Source organism: Rhinopithecus roxellana, chromosome 13 (assembly GCF_007565055.1).
Source record: "Rhinopithecus roxellana isolate Shanxi Qingling chromosome 13, ASM756505v1, whole genome shotgun sequence".
NCBI lineage: Eukaryota > Metazoa > Chordata > Mammalia > Primates > Cercopithecidae > Rhinopithecus > Rhinopithecus roxellana.
Genome location: NC_044561.1, coordinates 55,447,653 through 55,467,644, shown reverse-complemented (window position 1 = coordinate 55,467,644; position 19,992 = coordinate 55,447,653). Strand labels below are relative to the sequence as shown.

Sequence of the window (19,992 nt, the reverse complement as noted above, 5' to 3'; positions counted from 1 at the left end):
TCCAAATGACATCTCTGGAGGTCAGCCATCTCTGGCTGACCTCCAGAGATGGGAGATGGCAGCTCAGGAGAGAGTGGTCAGGGCTTTATAAGAAATAATCAAGACAGCCCAAGCAGGTCGGATCAGCAAGGGTGAGAGTGGAAAAGAGAGCAGAAGAGGAAGAACAGAAATGTAGGTGCCCTGTATGTGCAGGCACCGCCATACAATGCCTATGAAATGAGTAGTTTCTCACTTCATCCAGTCTTCTTCTTGGCATTCTGTTCAAAGCCTGGCATTATACTGGGCAGGTCCAGGGTTGGCCACACACCATGCATAACCTTCTCACTCATCCTCCCCCACTGCTTCCTTAACAACTTCCTGTCACTCACTGTCGTCAAGGCAGAAGCATGTGCACTTCACTTCATCAACCATGGCAACCAGCTCTGAGAGTCCCTGGTGGAAGACAATGAGGGAAGAATCACTCATTGTCCTTGTGGCTACAGGCAACCTCTCTGAGCCCACAGAACCTCGCCCCTACAATTAATCCTGAATGCGAGTTCTCAAAATAGTGCCCCCTCATTTAGCTGTCAGCTGCCTTGCTCTTAGAGCTTCTGAAAAAAATCACAATAGCTCAGACCTTATCTTTGGGAAGCTGTTTGTTTTGAGGGCTTTTTCCTTTGTTACATGCTTCCTATTGCCAGCAAAAATTTCTTAATCTCCCTAGAGGATGAGGTTGGCCTGTTTTAGATTTTTAAATGAGAGGTTGAGAGGAGGGAGGAGTGGGGCCGTGAAAGCCGCAGCTGCCTCTCCATGTTTCTGCCTCGCAACCCAAGGGGATTTTGTGTAGGGCTAAATGGAAGCCCCTACAGAGAACAGTTATGTCAGGAGATTTTTCTGCATGTTCTCGTCGTGCTCAAAATGTTCCTTCACACATAAATCGGAGAGGACATGTTACTTTTTTCCCCAACTGTTTCCTGGTGAGTAAGAATTCCTGACCATGGGAGAGTGTGAGAGCATGCGGTACTCCAAGATCCTCGGGGAAAACAGTGAAAGCAACAGCTCAGTGAGCCATTCTCCATGCTCAACCGAAGACCCTTGAGATTCACTGCCATTTTCTGTGACAATGGGACTGTGGCCTGGTTTAGCCCAGAAATGTAGCCTCTGAAAGACTTCAGTCTATGCTGAAAGACATTTCAATGCACATTTTTCAGGAGGAATTGCTGCTCAATTTTTTTTTTTTTTTTTGAAACAGAATTTTGCTCTTGTTGCCCAGGCTGGAGTGCAATGGTGCAATCTTAGCTCACTGCAATGTTTGCCTCCTGGGTTCCAGCTATTCTCATGCCTCAGCCTCACAAGTAGCTGGGATTACAAGCATCCGCCACCACACCCACCTATTTTTTTTTGTATTTTTAGTAGAGATGGGGTTTCACCATGTTGTCCAGGCTGGTCTTGAACTCCTGACCTCAGGTGATCCACCCACCTCAGCCTCTCAAAGTGCTGGGATTACAGGTATGAGCCACCACACCTGGCCTGTGCTGCTCAAATTTGAACCAGGAATATTTGTTGATGGGAACATACACTAAATCTATTACTTCATCAATTCCATTTTTATTCCATTTATAATGTATCATAGGTATTATTAGGAATTAACTTGTGTCTCCCCCTAAAATTCGCATGTTGGAGCCCCAACTCCCGATGTGACTATATTTGAAGATAGAGCCTTAAAGAGGTGATTAGGGTAACATTAGGTCCTAAGGGAAGTGCTCACCTAATCTGACTGGGGTCCTTCTAAGAAGAGGTTAGCATGCAGCCACACACAACGGCAGAGTAACCGTGTGGGGGCCCGGGTGAAGATGGTTATCTGCAAGCCAAGGAGAGAGGCCTCAGGAGGAACCAACCCTGTCAACAATGTGGTCTTGGACTTCCAGCCTCCAGGACTGTGAGATAATAAAGTCCTATTATTGAGGCCAGCCAATCTGTGGTAATTTATTATGGCAGGCCTAGCAAATGAACACAGGTGTCTTTCTGAGACTTTACATATAGTTTTCAGTGTTTTAGGGGCTGAATAATATTCCACTTATAGATGTGTGATTACTTTTTAAGTAACTGTGAACATTTATGTTGTACCTAAAGGCCCCTATAATCAATAAGGTTGCAATGAACCATCCTTATACATAAACCATGCACATGTATCTAATTAATTTCCTAGGATAAAATACAACAAAAGGAATTACAGAGTCAAAAGATCTGCTCGTGCAACATATTTTTACACCTGGCCAAACTGGCTTCCCAGAAGACTGTACCACCTGACATTTCCATTGCAAGACTGGAGTACCAACACCCCAGTCCCCACCTCCTACCAAACTGGACCCTTTCAGTCATCTGCTCTGCAATGGCAAGCAAATTTCACAGAAATTAAAGAAAGAAGTTGAATATCTTGGTATTTTAATATTGAAATTTCCATTTGTTTAATGAATTCTCTATCCTTTTTCACTTTTTCTGGGATTGTTTTTAGCATTTATAAATTTATGTTATTGCATAATAATACTTTTTTTACTATAGTTACAATTTTTTTTGTTTGACATTTTAAAAATTTGTTTTATTATTGATTTATTTGTTTGCATGTTTATTGCCATACAGAATCTTTAACAGGATGCGTTGTCAAATCTGCTAAGCATTACCTTTATGGTTTCTGTCATGGGGTATCATGCATGCAACGTCTTTCTTTCCTTGAAATGGAAAAGAAATAACCTAAATTTTCTTTAATTGTTTTTGTTTTTGTTTTGTTTTGATACAAAGTCTTGTTCTGCTGCCCAGGCTGGAATGCAGTGGCATGAACAGAGTTCACTGCAGCCTCGACCTGTTGGACCTGAGGGGTCCTCCCACCTTAGTCCCCCAGCTAGCTGGGACTGCAGTCATGTGCTACCATGCCCAGCTTTTTTTTTTTTTTTTTTTTTTTTTTTTTTTTTTTTGCTTTTTTTTTTTTGGTAGAGACAGTATCTTACTGTGTTGCCCAGGCTTCTTTTGAACTTTTATTTTATTTATTTTATTTATTTTTTTTTTTTTTTGCGCAAATCTCAGGGGAAAAGCAAGGGTTAGAGATGTTTGCTACTACATTATTGGGATTTTTAAAAAATAAATGCAGAGTTTTAACTTACTTGACATAACACATCTGAATAGCTATGTGGAAATGGCCCAGGAAATATGGCTGATGCTGGAGGCACCCATTCCTCTCACTGGGTCCCAATGTGTGCCCTCCTCCACCACCTACCCAGCTGTACCATTGTCCCTCAGGAACATGTGGAATGTGCAGCCTCTGGAGTCCCCCCTAGACCTACTGAGTCAGCCCCACAGGTTGGGCCTACCCCTATGTGCTAACATGCCCTCCAAAGGATGCTCACAGCCTCTGCTTGGCTACCCAGAGCTGCCTCCCTGACCCCTGGCCTCAGGTGCTTTTCCCCAGCAGTTTCCAGTGGATTCATCCTCACATCCTGTTCTTGTCATTAGGGACACACCTACTGGGATGTAGGCATTCTGGTGACAGCTCATTTGCTATTCACACAGGCACACACAGACTCACATGGGTGTTCAAAGCTCTCTTTACCTAGATGCACTGACATTACTATCCTTAGAACTGCGTGGAGTTCAGAGAGATATAGTTAGAGCACAGGTTACACATCGTGTCAGATTTCACAATTCCCTCTGCTTTGCGCATCCCAGGCTGTCTGAGAGGAAGCAGGTGCTGCTGCCACTGCCAAAAAGCCCCTGTGGGTGAGATAGTTCCATGTCAAATATAAAAGGCCAAATGAGGTAAAACCTCCAATACCTATTGCATAAATCCTCCCTAAATGGGATGGAGAGAACAAAACAATTTTTCTTCAGGAGAAACTATCGATGATGCTTTTAAACATTATTTACTATCCTTGAATATTTTGAAACATGCTTAAATATCATATATGCCTGTTTTATATGTGCATGGGGGAAATACATGATATAATATTCACCCAGGCAAAGAATTGGGGATATTATCAAGGCGATATTTTTAATACTTCAACAGATCATTTTTTGTGGCTCTTTAGCCCGGGACCTTGTGCTGTGAGAGGCACAAGTTTCTGTGTTCAAGAGAACACTTTTTTTTTCTTTTTTTTTTTTTTCCTGAGACAGAGTCTTGCTCTGTCACCCAAGCTGGAGTGCAATAGTGCAATCTCAGCTCACTGCAACCTCCACCTCCCGGGTTCAAGCTATTTCCCTGCCTCAGCCTCCCGAGTAGCTGGGATTACAGGCTACCGTCACCACGCCCAGCTAATTTTTGTATTTTTAGTAGAGACGGGGTTTTGCCATGGTGGCCAGGCTGGTCTCGAACTCCTGACCTCAGATGATCTGCCTACCTTGGCCTCCCAAAGTGCTGGGATTACAGGCATGAGCCACCGCACCTGGCCCAAGAGTACACTTACTTGCATGAAGGAGCAGTGAGTGAAACCTGCTAAAGCCCCGGCATGCACTGCCTGGCGGCACTCATCTTCCTTGCAGCTGAATCTTCCTAGCAGGTTTCTGCTTCATTTAGAGCCGTCAATACCTCAATTAGTGTCTGTTCGTCTCCCCTGGGAGGGACCGTTACACATGTCGCTTCACGAGCCTCTGAACTCTAAAACCCCCCTGAGAGCTTCTGGGTCATAAAATACCTCCTGATTAACAGTGCTGTTTGCCAACAATTCCTTGCTCCTTCCATTCCCCCCTTTTTAAAGATGTATCAACCGACATAAACAGAAGATACAGAAGGGGTGCAGCCTGCCAACAGTTACATGGAATGTATTCCTGCAAATGTGCCATGCATCTGTTTACCCACTTCACTCCTGGATGCAGGGCTCATAAACCCACATCACAAAGCAGGAAAAAGCACTGGTTTTAGTTGCATGTGTGAGTGTGTGTGTGCACGTGCAGACACACTTGCTTGTGTTGGCATTTACTCGAAAGCTAGGACATGACCTCCGTCTCTTAATATCGTTAAAATACTACAATTCAGTTACACGAGAAGAATCTTGCGCCCACTTTGAGTTAGGAAAGTAAAGGCGCCGGTTCTGGCTTCCACAGGCCGGGTGTATCCCTTGTTCTTTCAGAAGAGGTGCTTTTCTGTCTGCAAAACCACTGGTGTTATTTTGTATCTCCATAGCCTCTCTAAGTCAGTTGTCCCCTCCACAAACCTATAAAATAGGCCAAGGTTATAGAGACCATCTGAGAATTTTAAGGTTTTCCTTTATGAGAAAGTCTTAAATAAGAAAGAAATGTATAGTTGTATATTTATTTTCTAATGATCGTAATAAAAAATGCATCATCTTGGCTTTCACATAAAATTTGGGAGAAAGGTTTTAAGATAGTTAAAAGGCTTTAGGGGCCTTTGCCCTCTATCCCTCCAGCAGACATCCAGGCAGGTATGAACATAAACACACATACACATACACATCCACGCAAACATGTGCACATAGGCACACACAAAAGAATGGATGTACATGCATACAATTGCACATGTGCTCAGGCACATTTGTGGGTACGTGTGTGCACACATGTGCACATATATGGGCCCTACAATTAATCTGTAGCAAAAATCTCTTTGAAAACACCGCTGGAAACCCTATTCTTGGAAAGTAAGCAGACCATCACCCCATTCTCTTCAAAACAAGTTAACAAAAGGTAGCACTTAAAACACCCCTGTTTTCCTTTTATCTTTTACCTATGTTGTTAATATTCTAGGTGAAATGATGGACACAGCCATTATATTATTTATCAAATTCATTAATATCTCATTTAAAACCTACACAAGTGAAATTTACTTTTAAACATGTTTTATTTATTGTTCAACCTTTATAAAAACCACACTAAATATTTAACATTTTTAAATCAGCATGATCCCATCATCTTAACACGTTTTTCTTACAATCCTTGCCTATACATATATATGAAAAGCTCTTTAGCCATGGAGGAATGTACAATGTAATTAGAAAATCAAGTCATGAATACAAATATTAGCTAGAAAAAAAAACTCACCTTATAAGTACTTTATAGTCTACAAAGGTCTTTGCGTGTATTGAATTGTGTTGCTTCTCTCTATTGAGGCGGGCATCACCATTGCACCCATTTCATAAAAGATTCAGAACATAAATACCCACCTAATTTTATAGCTTATCAATTGGCAGAGCCAAAAAACCTCAGAGTCAGCTCTGCTGATTCCAAAGGCTGAGCTGCTTCTGCAATATGCACACAGGGTACTAGAAAACAAGGCTCTGGGTGACGGGTGGGGGAGGGATGTCACAAAGAACAGGTGTAAAGCAGTCCCCAGGTGGGGGATGATTCAGACAGATTGTGTGGTCCCAGAATGTGCATTTATAGCATGTTCCCAGATGATGCTGGTTCAGGGCTGTATAATAACTCTGTATAAAATGAAAGAAACAACAGGCACTATACATATATGGTAGATATGCAAACATAAGATGGAAGGAAAGAAGCAAGACACAAATGAATGCAGAAAGGTTGATGCTATTTTACATACAGTTCAAAAGCAGCCAAGGATATACCAAGTTGTTCATGCATCCATACACAGGTGGGAAACAGATAGGCTGCGTGGGTTAAAATTCTGACTCCACTCCTCTCTACCTGTGTGACCTTGAACAAGTCATTCAGCCTCTCTGTGCCTCAATTTTTATACTCATAATTACAACACCTCCTTCCTAGGATTGCTGTAGATATTAAAAGCTAATACATTTCTCAGCATAGAGCTTAATGCATATTAGCTGTGATTATCATCCTCATTACTACACCAGATGTTTTTTAAAGGACATTTAAAAATCCTTGATACTAGCATAGTCAAATGAAAAAGGAATACAAAAAATGATATAACCCAGATAACCAAATAAAATAAATATATGGGCATTTTATGCAAGCCAGTGGAATCATACCACTAATGCTCAAATGAAGAGGGCACAGTGGAAAATGAATATTGACACAGATGAAGATCACATGGTCAGAGTGGCTTCAAGGAAAAGGTGAAACTTTGGAAATATGGTGGAGATTATAAAGTTGAAGGAAGGATCAAAATCCAGGGCATTGGCCCACTTTGGACAAGAATCTTCAGGTGGAGGAGATCCCTGGGACACCCTAAAGAGCTATTAGCTTTTAATTTCTACAGCAACCCTAGGAGTGGGTGTGTAATTACGGGTACAGAAATTGAGGAACAGAGAGGCCGAAGGACTTGTTCAAGGAGATAACCAGCCCAGCTTCCAGGAGACACAGCACACTAAACTGCTAGGAGCCACAGGCAGTGTGCTGTGCAGTGGGTGATGGAGACAAGACATGGTAGAATTCACCACCCCATTGAGTGCTAATGGGGATGAGGATTTATCTTCTCTGTTTCTCCATGAAAAACAGCAGTGCATAAAGCAACTGCTCAAAAGTGAGAACATGGCTTCAGACATGAAGACTTTGTGTCTGTCCCCAAACCACGTGGAAACTGCTGGTTCTGTTCCTATGGAAACTGCTTGCCTTCCGGGAAATAAGAGTGAAGGGTGGCGGGGGTGGAATCCACCCCCAAGCTCCCACACAGGGTTGTTGGCAGGCTATTGACCCAAGACTTGTCCTTCTCATGGTCCTCTCCCTGGGCCACACGGGTATCCTGGTGATATCATGGCAGGCTTCCCTGGAGCAAGTGATCAGACAGAAAGAGAGAGAACTGGTGCCCCCAAGTAGAAGGTAGAAGTCACAGTCCTTTTATAATCTGGTCTCAGGGTGATAAAATGTGGAGAGTTTGAATTCCAGGAGGTGAGATTGCCACAGGTCACCTTAAAAACTGGCTAACCAATGGCTCATAATATATTTTTGCTGCAATTAATATCCTGGACAGCACCTACCCAAATTTTCAAGATGACATGATCTTTTTTCTTCCTTGTTCCATTTACTTTTTTTACTATCATCAATGGCAGGAAATCAAAATCTATTTACTATTTTCATTTTTCTGCATAATTATTAAGAAGTTTCCTGCCGGGCACAATGGCTCATGCCTGTAATCCCAGCAATTTGGGAGGCCAAGGTGGACGGATCACCTGAGGTTGGCAGTTTGAGACCAGCCTAACCAACATGGAGAAACCCCATCTCTAATAAAAATACAAAATTAGCTGGGCATGGTGGTGCATGCCTGTAATCCCAGTTACTTGGGAGGCTGAGGCAGGAGAATCACTTGAACCCAGGAGGCAGAGGTTGCAGTGAGCTGAGATTGTGCCATTGCACTCCAGCCTGGGCAACAAGAGTGAAACTCCATCTAAAAAAAAAAAAAAATTAAAGAAGATTTCTTATTGGGCAAAATATAGTACTGATGTACATAACCAGACAAACGGAAAAAAAAAAAAAAAAAGGAAGAAATGGCCTGCCTGCCTCCATGTGAGCTGGAGGAAAATACTGTTTTTGATATCTTTTGGTTAATATTCATACTCGTCTTAAAAAATAAATCAACTTTCTTCCGATAATGTGACTTGAAATAACTTCAGAGTGAATGTAATATGAACCCTAAATGCTCTTGGTCTTTCCCCTGACACATTTAATCATGTCATAAGGGCCTGGAAAAGCTGCCAGCAAGTGGAGATGTTGTCATTCTTGTTAAAGCTTAGCATCAAATATGACCCACTCCAGCTTGGAAACATGAATTTGATTAATGGTTATAATCTAAGTAACTTCATTATGTCAGCATAATAACCCAGGCGAGGAGATATTTTAGTATGTGCTAAGAATTTATTAATTCCTGGCTGGAGAAGTCATTTTTTTTATAAGAATTAGAGCTGCCCAGTAGGCAGCCTCACTTGCTGAAACTTTATGAGCAGTAAGTATTTGGACAGGAGAAATTTTTGATTCTGCAGCAGGGATAATCACACTTGGTGTTTCTGCGGGGCCATTCTTCCAGCACCCTCCGTGGGTTCCACTAACATAATCTCATTAATCCTCATTACAGGCTTAGGAGGCAGCAGGTCTCATTGTTCTTACAGATGAGGAAACGGAGATGAAACGGAGAGGCAGAGACTACAAACAGGGAAAATACTGCTTGGCCTTTGAATGGCTTCAGAAAAAAACAGGCAAAAAGTTTCAAGCCATTTTCTGTAGCAAAGTTCTACAGACTCTTTAAAAAATAATGTTTTGCTTGAAGAGGTCCTTTACATCCCTTGTAAGTTGGATTCCTAGGTATTTTATTCTCTTTGAAGCTACTGTGAATGGGAGTTCATTCATGATTTGGCTCTCTGTTTGTCTGTTACTGGTGTGTAAGAATGCTTGTGATTTTTGCACATTGATTTTGTATCCTGAGACTTTGCTGAAGTTGCTTATCAGCTTAAGGAGATTTTGGACTGAGACAATGGGGTTTTCTAAATATACAATCATGTCATCTGCAAACAGGGACAATTTGACTTCTTCTTTTCCTAACTGAATACCCTTGATTTTTTTCTCTTGCCTGATTGCCCTAGCCAGAACTTCCAACACTATGTTGAATAGGAGTGGTGAGACAGGGCATCCCTGTCTTGTGCCAGTTTTCAAAGGGAATGCTTCCAGTTTTTGCCCATTCAGTATGATATTGGCTGTGGGTTTGTCATAAATAGTTCTTATTATTTTGAGATATGTTCCATCTATACCGACTTTATTGAGAGTTTTTAGCATAAAGGGCTGTTGAATGCAGCACTATTCACAATAGCAAAGACTTGGAATCAACCCAAATGTCCATCAGCAATAGACTGGATTAAGAAAATGTGGCACATATACACCATGGAATACTATGCAGCCATAAAAAAGAATGAGTTCGTGTCCTTTGTAGGGACATGGATGCAGCTGGAAACCATCATTCTCAGCAAACTATCACAAGAACAGAAAACCAAATACTGCATGTTCTCACTCGTAGGTGGGAATTGAACAATGAGATCACTTGGACACAGGAAGGGGAACATCACACACTGGGTCCTATTGCGGGGAGGGGGGAGGGGGGAGGGATAGCATTAGGAGATATACCTAATGTAAATGACGAGTTAATGGGTGCAGCACACCAGCATGACACATGTGTACATATGTAACAAACCTGCACATTGTGCACATGTACCCTAGAACTTATAAGTATAATAAAAAAATAAAATAAAATAATGTTTTGTACATTAGTGTTCATGATACCCAAAAGGTGAAAGCAACACAAGTGTCCGTTGACAGATGACTGGATTAAAAAAATGCTGTGTACACATATCTTGAAATATAATTCAGGCTTGAAAAAGAAGGAAATTCAGATACAGGCTACAGCTTGGCTGAACCTTGAGGTCATCATGCTAAGTAAAATAAGCCAGATACAAAAAGACAAATACTGCATGATTCTTCTTTTTTTTGTTTTTGTTTTTGTTTTTGTTTTTGCATTTTTTGTTTGTTTGTTTTTATTATACTTTAAGTTCGAGGGTACATGTGCAATAACGTGCAGGTTTGTTACATATGTATACTTGTGCCATGTTGGTGTGCTGCACCCATCAACTCGTCAGCACCCATCAACTCGTCATTTACATCAGGTATAACTCCCACTGCAATCCCTCCCCCTTCCCCCCTCCCTGTGATAGGCCCCGGTGTGTGATGTTCCCATCCCGAGTCCAAGTGATCTCATTGTTCAGTTCCCACCTATGAGTGAGAACATGCGGTGTTTGGTTTTCTGTTCTTGAGATAGTTTGCTGAGAATGATGGTTTCCAGCTGCATCCATGTCCCTACAAAGGATGCAAACTCATCCTTTTTTATGGCTGCATAGTATTCCATGGTGTATATGTGCCACATTTTCTTAATCCAGTCTGTCACAGATGGACATTTGGGTTGATTCCAAGTCTTTGCTATTGTGAATAGTGCTGCAGTATACATACGTGTGCATGTGTCTTTATAGAAGCATGATTTATAATCCTTTGGGTATATACCCAGTAATGGGATGGCTGGGTCATATGGGACTTCTAGTTCTAGATCCTTGAGGAATCGCCATACTGTTTTCCATAATGGTTGAACTAGTTTACAATTCCACCAACAGTGTAAAAGCGTTCCTATTTCTCCACATCCTCTCCAGCACCTGTTGTTTCCTGTCTTTTTAATGATTGCCATTCTAACTGGTGTGAGATGGTATCTCATTGTGGTTTTGATTTGCATTTCTCTGATGGCCAGTGATGATGAGCATTTTTTCATGTGTCTGTAGGCTGTATGAATGTCTTCTTTTGAGAAATGTCTGTTCATATCCTTTGCCCACTTTTTGATGGGGTTGTTTGTTTTTTTCTTGTAAATTTGTTTGAGTTCTTTGTAGGTTCTGGATATTAGCCCTTTGTCTGATGAGTAGAATGCAAAAATTTTCTCCCATTCTGTAGGTTGCCTGTTCACTCTGATGGTAGTTTCTTTTGCTGTGCAGAAGCTCTTTAGTTTAATGAGATCCCATTTGTCAATTTTGGCTTTTGTTGCCATTGCTTTTGGTGTTTTAGACATGAAGTCCTTGCCCATGCCTATGTCCTGAATGGTATTCCCTAGGTTTTCTTCTAGGGTTTTTATGGTATTAGGTCTAACATTTAAGTCTCTAATCCATCTTGAATTAATTTTCATATAAGGAGTAAGGAAAGGATCCAGTTTCAGCTTTCTACTTATGGCTAGCCAATTTTCCCAGCACCATTTATTAAATAGGGAATCCTTTCCCCTGATTCTTCTTATAGGAGGTCCCCAGAGAAGTCAAATTCATAGACATGGAAAGTAGAATGGTGGCTGCCAGGGCCTCGGGTGCCGGGAAAAGGGGATAATAGGAATTATTTAAGAGGTGCCAAGTGTCAGGTTGGGAGGGTGAAAATGTGTGGGGGATGAATTGCAGTGCAGGCTGTACAGCAATGTGCCTTGCAGCTGAGAAAATGGAAATTTCAAGGACTTTATGGGAAGTCTCCTGTAAATGGACTCAGGCTCCAGATTGAGGGGCTTCCAAGGGTGTTCAGGCTTGAAGACAGTCAGGGTGCCAGACACCTCTGTGGTCAGACACTCTGCACCCTGTGGGCCAGCCTTGGTCTCCTCCGCTACTGTAATGCAAAAAGCCTTTGCACTCGGAATCAGAAGACCTGGATTCTCCTTCTAGAGCTTCCATTTACTAGTTGTATGACGTTAGGCTAATTACTTAGTTTCCCCATCCTGTGTAATTATAGGTAAATGGAATTAAGAATCCCTTCTCTACTGAGAACATGTATGTTGCTGTAAGCTCATGATGTGAAAGTGATCTGAGACATGGAAGGACAGAAGGACAGATGCATTAACAAACTGTGCTGCTACTACAATTTAGTTTTCCAGATCCTGGAGGAAGGAAGGAGGAAAGAGAAGGGAAGAGAGGGGATGGGAAAGATTCATCACTTTAGGGATTAATGAAGATCATTTTACTGTATTACTTTTATGGTTATATCAATTTTTTTAATAAACGTACTAAACAAAATAGAACTTTGCATTAGGGATAGGAGAGAGGCAAGGGGAATAGGTCTAGTCACTTCCAGTCTTAAACCCCCTAGTTCTCTGTTTCCTTACTTAGAAATTAAGGAGAAAGAGGAGAAGATGTCAAGTAGAAATTAATTCCAAAATTATCTTATATTCTGATCTTTATTTTTGCCCATTTAAAGCAGGTATTTGGTGTCTGGTTTCTATTTGACCAACTGCATAGACATTTGTTAATATGGATGCAAATCCAATGAATCTGTTGGAAATGTTTTGTCTACGTGTCTCAATTCTATTTATAGCATAATTTAGAATCGACTTAAAATAGCACTTATATGTCTTGGGTCATTTCCATGGCTAGTGTTTTTATTCCATCATGTTGTCATATGGCCTAAATACTTATGCAGTATATGGAAAAGTTCTTAGCACACAGTCAACATTCATAAAAATTAGCTTTTTTGTGGTTGTTATTATGGCACTGTGAAAGAGAAAAAAAGCAGGAGACAGAAAATGAGGGAGGGTGAAACAGAAGAAAGAGAGGGGAAAGGAAGAAGGAAGGAAGGAAGGGAAGAATGAAGAAAAAATTGGGAGGGAGGGAGGGAGGAAAAGAAGGATAGAGAGAAAGAAATAAAGAAAAAAGGAGAAGGAGGGGAAATGGCAATTAGAGGGGGAAAAGACCTTGGGGATCATCTGGCTGAGTTGTTTCAATCCAGGCTATGCATTTTAGGATCATCTGGGAAACTTAAGTAAATCCATGCATAAGCCCCGCCCCCAGTGACTCCGAGCCAGTCTGCAGTGGGGCCTGAGCACTGACCTATTTTAAACGCTTCTAGGTGATTCCGAGACACAGGCCAGGTTGACAGCCCCAATCCCATTCAGCTCTCCTATGACTCAGGTGAGAAAGCCAAAACCCAGCACAACTGAGGGTCCCGCCCAGTCCAAGTGGCAGGAGGTCGGAGTCAGATTCTCTGCTTCCAGGCCCCTTCTTCACCTTTCCTTTTGGTAAGACATATGTGAGGGGCACCACTTTACCCCAAGGGCCACCTAACCCCACATCACCTCTGCAGGCCAGGGTGTGGTGGTTCCTTTACCTGGGACACCAGGAGCCCAGTGTGTCTCCACCCTGAGTTGCGGAATCCAGACAGGTGGCTGCCATCTTACAGCTTGACCTTTGAGACCCATGCTGGTGTATGTGTTTACCTAAGGTCGTTTTAAAATAGAATAATAAAAAAAGTATTCAGCAAATTTTGATAACAAAGAAAACACATTTTGATTCCATTAAAATGTGAACTGTGGAATCCAGGCGGTAGATACATGGCTGATTGGCTTCCTGTATGTTTGAAATTTTTTCATAATAAAAATTTGGGAGGAATGTTTTAAAAAGGGCTTGAAAAAATAGCTTTAAAATGTATTTATGTCCCAGAGCATCTCCCTCTTTTGACCTCCCACCCGGGAACCCTGTAATTCCTGCCTGAGTTTCCCATCTTGGGCATTGGGCCAGGTTTATGCTGCCTCATTCTTGGCTCCACACCCCCCTCTGCCATATCTGCTCTGAATGCCTGGAGGGACTGAGAAACTTCCCAGGATACAGACTTCTTGTGCTAAAACACTGGAAGTCCTGGACGCTCTGGACAGTTGGCCATCTCCTATGTTGGGGGTGATGATGACGATGATGGTTTTCGAATAGGACCGATCAAATTTGATCCTGATGGACTCCTGTATTTGGGCTTTTGACAGCCATTCTTCTCTATAAAATGAAAATATTGAGCCAGATGCTTGTGACAGGAATCTTGTCTCGTTCGGGATTATCCAGGCTGTTTGGTACTTTCACCTGTTTTCTTTTCAATTGCTTTCTTTTCAATCTGTTTTCTTTTCAGCAGGACCAGGTAGGAACGAAAACCATAAAAATGTATAAGGATTAATTTTGCATTATTGGTAGAGTCATTAAAAGACTTGAGAGTAAAGTTTGGAACCAATCTTTAATATCAGTGGTTTACTGATGTAATTTTTCATTCTGTCTGTATCCTTGGGTTAAAATTTTAATATATGCATCAATGTATCACTGAATTATTTGCCAAAACATACAGTGACATACTGTTCATATTTTAATTGTTTAATTAATAATTAAGTAATAGGGGTTTACTTTTATTGATAAAGTTAATTATTGCTCTTAGCTTAATCTCTCCATCTTCTCAGTATCTCTTGTACGATGGGAACACCCTTTAAAATTATTAATACAGTGAAACACTCTCCTAAGTACCATTCTGCTAAATGTTTATCAATTAGCTATTGATGGGGAGAGGATGGAGAAAGCCCTGATTTCTAGCACTCGCCAATTTCGGTGGCATAAATACTGCCACCATTACCAATTTCAAGCTAAATGGGAAAGAGAGATGACTGCACTGCCAAGCTGGGCAGAGATGTGCACAATCCGATCTCCCTGGCCAATGACAGCAGCTCCACTACACCACTGCATCTTTATGCTGCAAAAAAGTAGGTCAGACAGATGCTCCCTTATATCATAAGAACTCAGATTTGTTGGCATTAAGGGTGCTGTTAGATAATATTATAGTTTATGAAGCAAATTTATCAATTGATATGATGTAAAACAGCACCTTCCTCAATGGGTAATTTTGCCGGAGAAGCACACAGCGCCCAATCTTTGGACAAAGGCTTCTTGGGTCTGGATCTCCCTTGGCCCTGATAGCAGGATTTGCCCACAGCTTCTCCTTGGTACCAGTCCCTGTTAAATTACCCCATCCATTTGTTAGGCTTCAGAAATCCTTGCAGAAAGGGCTGCTGTACAGACATGTTGTCATCTCTAGGCATGCATAACTGTGACAAGTGAAAAGGTCATGCCTTCAAACATTAGCATTGCAAAGAAGCCATGATAATGATTCATTTTTAAAAATCCTTTCCACGATTTCTTTAAAGGGCTGAAAATACTTGAGCTGGATAGACGAACATGATCTAGTCAGAGCATTTCTCTCTAAGTGCTGAATTTAATAACCAGAACAAAAATACCCATTTTAGTAGGGCACTCTTTCAAAGTAGAAATCTAAATAAAACTGAGGAGTATTTTTTGCAGATTAAGATGGGCAAATCATAAACAAACCAGAGGTCTGTGGTTTGGCCAAGGTACTTCTCTCATCAAATGCAATAAAGCTTGCGATTATTTTTTTAAAAAAGGAAAATAGAAGAAAACAAACAAGTCGTCAAAACAACGCTGCAGTTTTTGGAGAACAGTTCTTCCAGTTGGTTGTTTTCAAGTACTAGGGAATTAAAGTTCTGGGTCAGCACCAGCCTTTGCAATGCATTGCTCCCCTGCACAGATCTCCTAGAATAGGACAGAAACCCTTACTTCAGAACTGGCTCACTCTCATTGGAATAAAGTCAGTGAGTGTTAAACTACCCTGGATTTCAGAGGTGATGATGGTGACTTACCATGTTCTCACAGGAAAACTGTCTTTTTTTATGTCTTACCATTTTACAGATTTCCTTTTTACAAACACTGCACAATAAGGAAATCCTGACCATAGCCTTGAGATGCCCAGGAGACTGGGAGGCATTAAACATGGATTGATTTTCAGTTTTGCAACCAGAGTTTCTATATTTTGTTCTAAGGATGAAGGTGTTGCAGGAATCAGGACGCTCATCAGGAATTGGGGGATGGAGAGTGATGGTGGTGGACAGGGGTCATCTTTCAAAGCTAAATTATATGTGGGTGTCACGGTTTCTGATGCACATTCCCCAGCTGTGAGAGAAAGAATGAGTAAATATTTTCTTGTTTATAGGCCTGTAATACATTTATTCACAGTTTTGTAATTTAGGTTACTTTTGTTGGCTTTGAGATCTCTAATTATCATGAGTTAGCCCTTTTCCCTTATGAGAAAAAAAAAAAATCTTGATTAGTGGATTTGAGGCCAAACAGCAGGTGCCACCACCTTTAGTTCCTCTGTGACAGCAGATCCATGGTGAGCCTGGCGTTTCTACAGCCAGTAAGCCTCCAGCTGTTGAGGAACATGCCAGCTTACCTTTTTGTAGGTACACCCAATCTCTACTCTTTCAGTTCTCTCATTGAATTCAAGTGGTTGAACTCAAATTGCTGAACTCAAATGGTTGAAAGGGAATGTTCCCTCACCATAAATGCTGAATCTTAACCCCTCCTCTCATTCCCTCTTCTCTCTCCAATCTCCTGCCACAGGAGTGCAAAATGGTGCTGCCTCTTGGTCAAACAGTGTGGCAGTTTATCAAAATGTTGAACATGAAATTGCCATATAACCCATGAGTTCCACTTCTAGGAATCTCTCCTGGAAAAAAATGAAAACATTATTCACACAACAGCTTATACAGGAATATTTGTAGTATAATTACTCATAATAGCCCCAAAGTAGAAACAACCCCAGTGTGCATCAGTGGGTGAGTGGATTTAAAAAATGCAGTATATCCATGAGCTGGAATATTATTTAGCAATAAAAAGGAACAAAGTACTGATACTTGCTATGACATGGATGAACCTTGACAACACTATGCTTAGTGAAAAAAATCCAGAAAGCTAGATACTAAAGAATACATGCTATATGATTCAGTGTATAGAAAATGATCAAAAAAGGCAATACAGGGACTGTGTTTTAAAGACATACCTGAGACTGGGTAATTTATAAAGGAAAGAGGCTTAACTGACTCACAGTCCTACACGACTAGGGAAGCCTCAGGAAACTTATAATCATGGTGAAAGGGGAAGCAAACATGTCCTTCTTCACATAGCGGCAGGAAGGAGAAGTGCAGAGTAAAGGGCGGAAAGCCCCTCATAAAACCATTAGACTCTTGTGAGACCTCAATCACTATCATGAGAACAGCATGGATGTAACCACTCCTATGATTCAATTATCTCCCACCAGGCCCCTCGCATGACACATGGGGATTATGGGAACTACAATTCAGGATGAGAGTTGGGTTGGGACACAGCCAAACCATATCAGGGAGAGAAGGTAGATTAGTGATTGCTTAGAACTTGAGCGGGGAAAGAGAAATGACTGTAAATGGGCAGGAGAAATATTTTGAGGTAATGTAAAAGCTCTAAGATTTGATTCAGTGATGATTATACAACTGTGTATATTTGTATTCAGGTTATAATGGTATGTATGTATATGTATTAGATAATATAAATATATTTGTAATGGGTTGAATAGTATCCCCAAAATTAATGTCCCCTTAGAACCTTGGAATATGACCTCATATGGAAATAGAGTCTTTGCAAATATAATTCGTTAAGAAGAGATCATATTGCATTAGGGTAGGTCCTAAATCCAGTGACTGGTATCCTCATAAGAAGTCCATGAGAAGACACAGAAACATTCAAAGAAGGATGTAAATCATGTAAAGATAAAGCAGAGGCTGAAGTTTTGCTGCCACAAGCCAAGGAATGCGTGTGGCCACCAGAAGCTGGAAGAGGCAAGGAAGGGTCTTCCCCTAGAGGCTTTAAAGGGAGCATGGCTCAGCTGTTACCTTGATTTTGGAATTCCAGCCTCCAGAACTGTGAGAGAAGAAATTTCTGTTATTACAAGCCACATAGATTCTAGTAATTTGTTGCAGACACTCTAGGAAGCTAATACAACATTAAGTGTACAACTGAATTGCACACTTAAAACAGGTGAATTTTATGGTATGAATATTGTACCACAATAAAGCTGTTAATAAAAATAAATGTTTTTCTTTGATAGGCCGGGGAAAGGGGGGATCAGAACCAAAGGCTGGGGACAGTACAGCCAGTTTTGCTGCATCTCAGAAATGCTGGAAGAGGAATTTCACGACAGTTGTGAACTGCTCTCTTTGATATGCAGGACTCTTGGCGCCTCTTTCCTCAGTCACCAATTTGCCTACTTTCCATCTTATTACACAGTCAGTGCTGTGGGGCGCATCTCTGCCACATGGCTGCTGACTCTGGAGAAACTCCCAAATGTAGGTTCTTCTGTGAGTGTCCAGGCTACAGAACTGGTGGTATTTTGACGTTTTATTATATGTCTCAAACCTCTCTGGTAAGCCATGGGACAAGGCGTGACCCAGTATGTGCCAGTCTTAGAAGAAGCCACAGTGTTTCTATGGTAAAGTACCTTGGAAGGCTTACGAGGCAAGCAATCAAGTACATAATCTGAGCTTGACCTCAGAAATGGGGGAAGGGAGCTTCTGCCTGTAATTGGGGAAATGAGATTTAAAAGCAAATAAAAATATAGTTATGTTTTGATGAATTTTCAAACCTTTCTAGTCCTTTTTGTTAACATCTTGTTCCTTTAGCATATTTTTAAAATATCTTTAAACATTCATGCATAGTTATTTTGCAGTCTGTATCTGATGACTCTATCATCTAAAGTCCTGGGAAGCTGGTTCTCAATCATGGTGTTAGTTTTCTCATGTGTTCTTTAGTTTTAGTTTGTGAGCTCATGGCCAATAGAGCTTTATCTAGGTGCATTTCAGTGGGCCTGGACAGAGAACACATTCTTGTAGAGTATGTTAGCTTTTGCTAGTCCCCTCAGGCCATTATCAAACTACAATCACCTTCATGTTAATTCTTTAGCATGAATTTGACTCCAGATCTATGTAGAATCAGGCCAGTTTTGCAAATTCTCAGGGGAGAGGTTGTTTTTCTACATATATAACACCAGCTGAGGTAGTTTTATTCTCTCTTTACTTTTGTGGATTTTTGTTTATTATTATTGTTATTATTTTGGTTATATACTTTCTGTCAAGATAGAACCCTTTGAGGAGCCTGGCTTTGGAGGTCTCACATTTAATGTGATGCCTCTCAGGTAGTCAAAACACCACCATTATATTACCTCTGGCTTTTCACCATCAGCTTTTGTTTTTGGTCTCTGGTTTTTCTCTCACTTTCTGATAAGCTTAGTATGCATTTTAAAAGGTGTTTGTTATATACAGTCTACAATTTATAGGTGGCTTGTGGAATTGGGGTGGGATCTTGTGTCATCTGTTGCCAAGAAAAGAAGCCTACATATTAGACTAATTTTGGTGTGGGAAAAGAAAACTTGAGAAACTTCACAAATAAAGAGTTCCCTTTTCTCAGTAAATTGGAGATGAGATTCTCTGATACAAGTTATGGAAGAAGGACAGGTTTGAGGTCTCCAGTGACTGATAAAGGTTTGCAAGGTTTATAAAACTGTGGGAGATGGACATTGTGAAGAGTGGTTACGAGCACTGGTTAGCAGCAATAAGGGATTCACGTAAAGTTGACTAAAAGTGGAGGTTTTATCTCCATTGTTGACAATGATAGTTAGAAACATAGATGATCCCAGAAAAAGGAGGATAACCCTTCCTGTGAAGTTTTTTTTTTTTTATAGACAGAGCAACCAGTAACATCATTGTATTAGTCCGTTTTCATGCTGCTGATGAAGACATACCCAAGACTGGGCTATTTACAAAAGAAAGAAGTTTAATGGACTTACAATTCCATGTGGCTAGAGAGGCCTCATGACCATGATGGAAGGCAAGGAGGAGCAAGTCACATCTTACATGGATGGCAG

At 41.0% G+C, this 19,992-nt stretch overlaps 1 protein-coding gene across 1 annotated transcript in view; it reads left to right on the top strand.

The window, feature by feature from the left end:
• Positions 1-19,992, top strand: part of DSCAM (DS cell adhesion molecule) — a 350,956-nt gene that overhangs the window by 154,864 nt on the left and 176,100 nt on the right.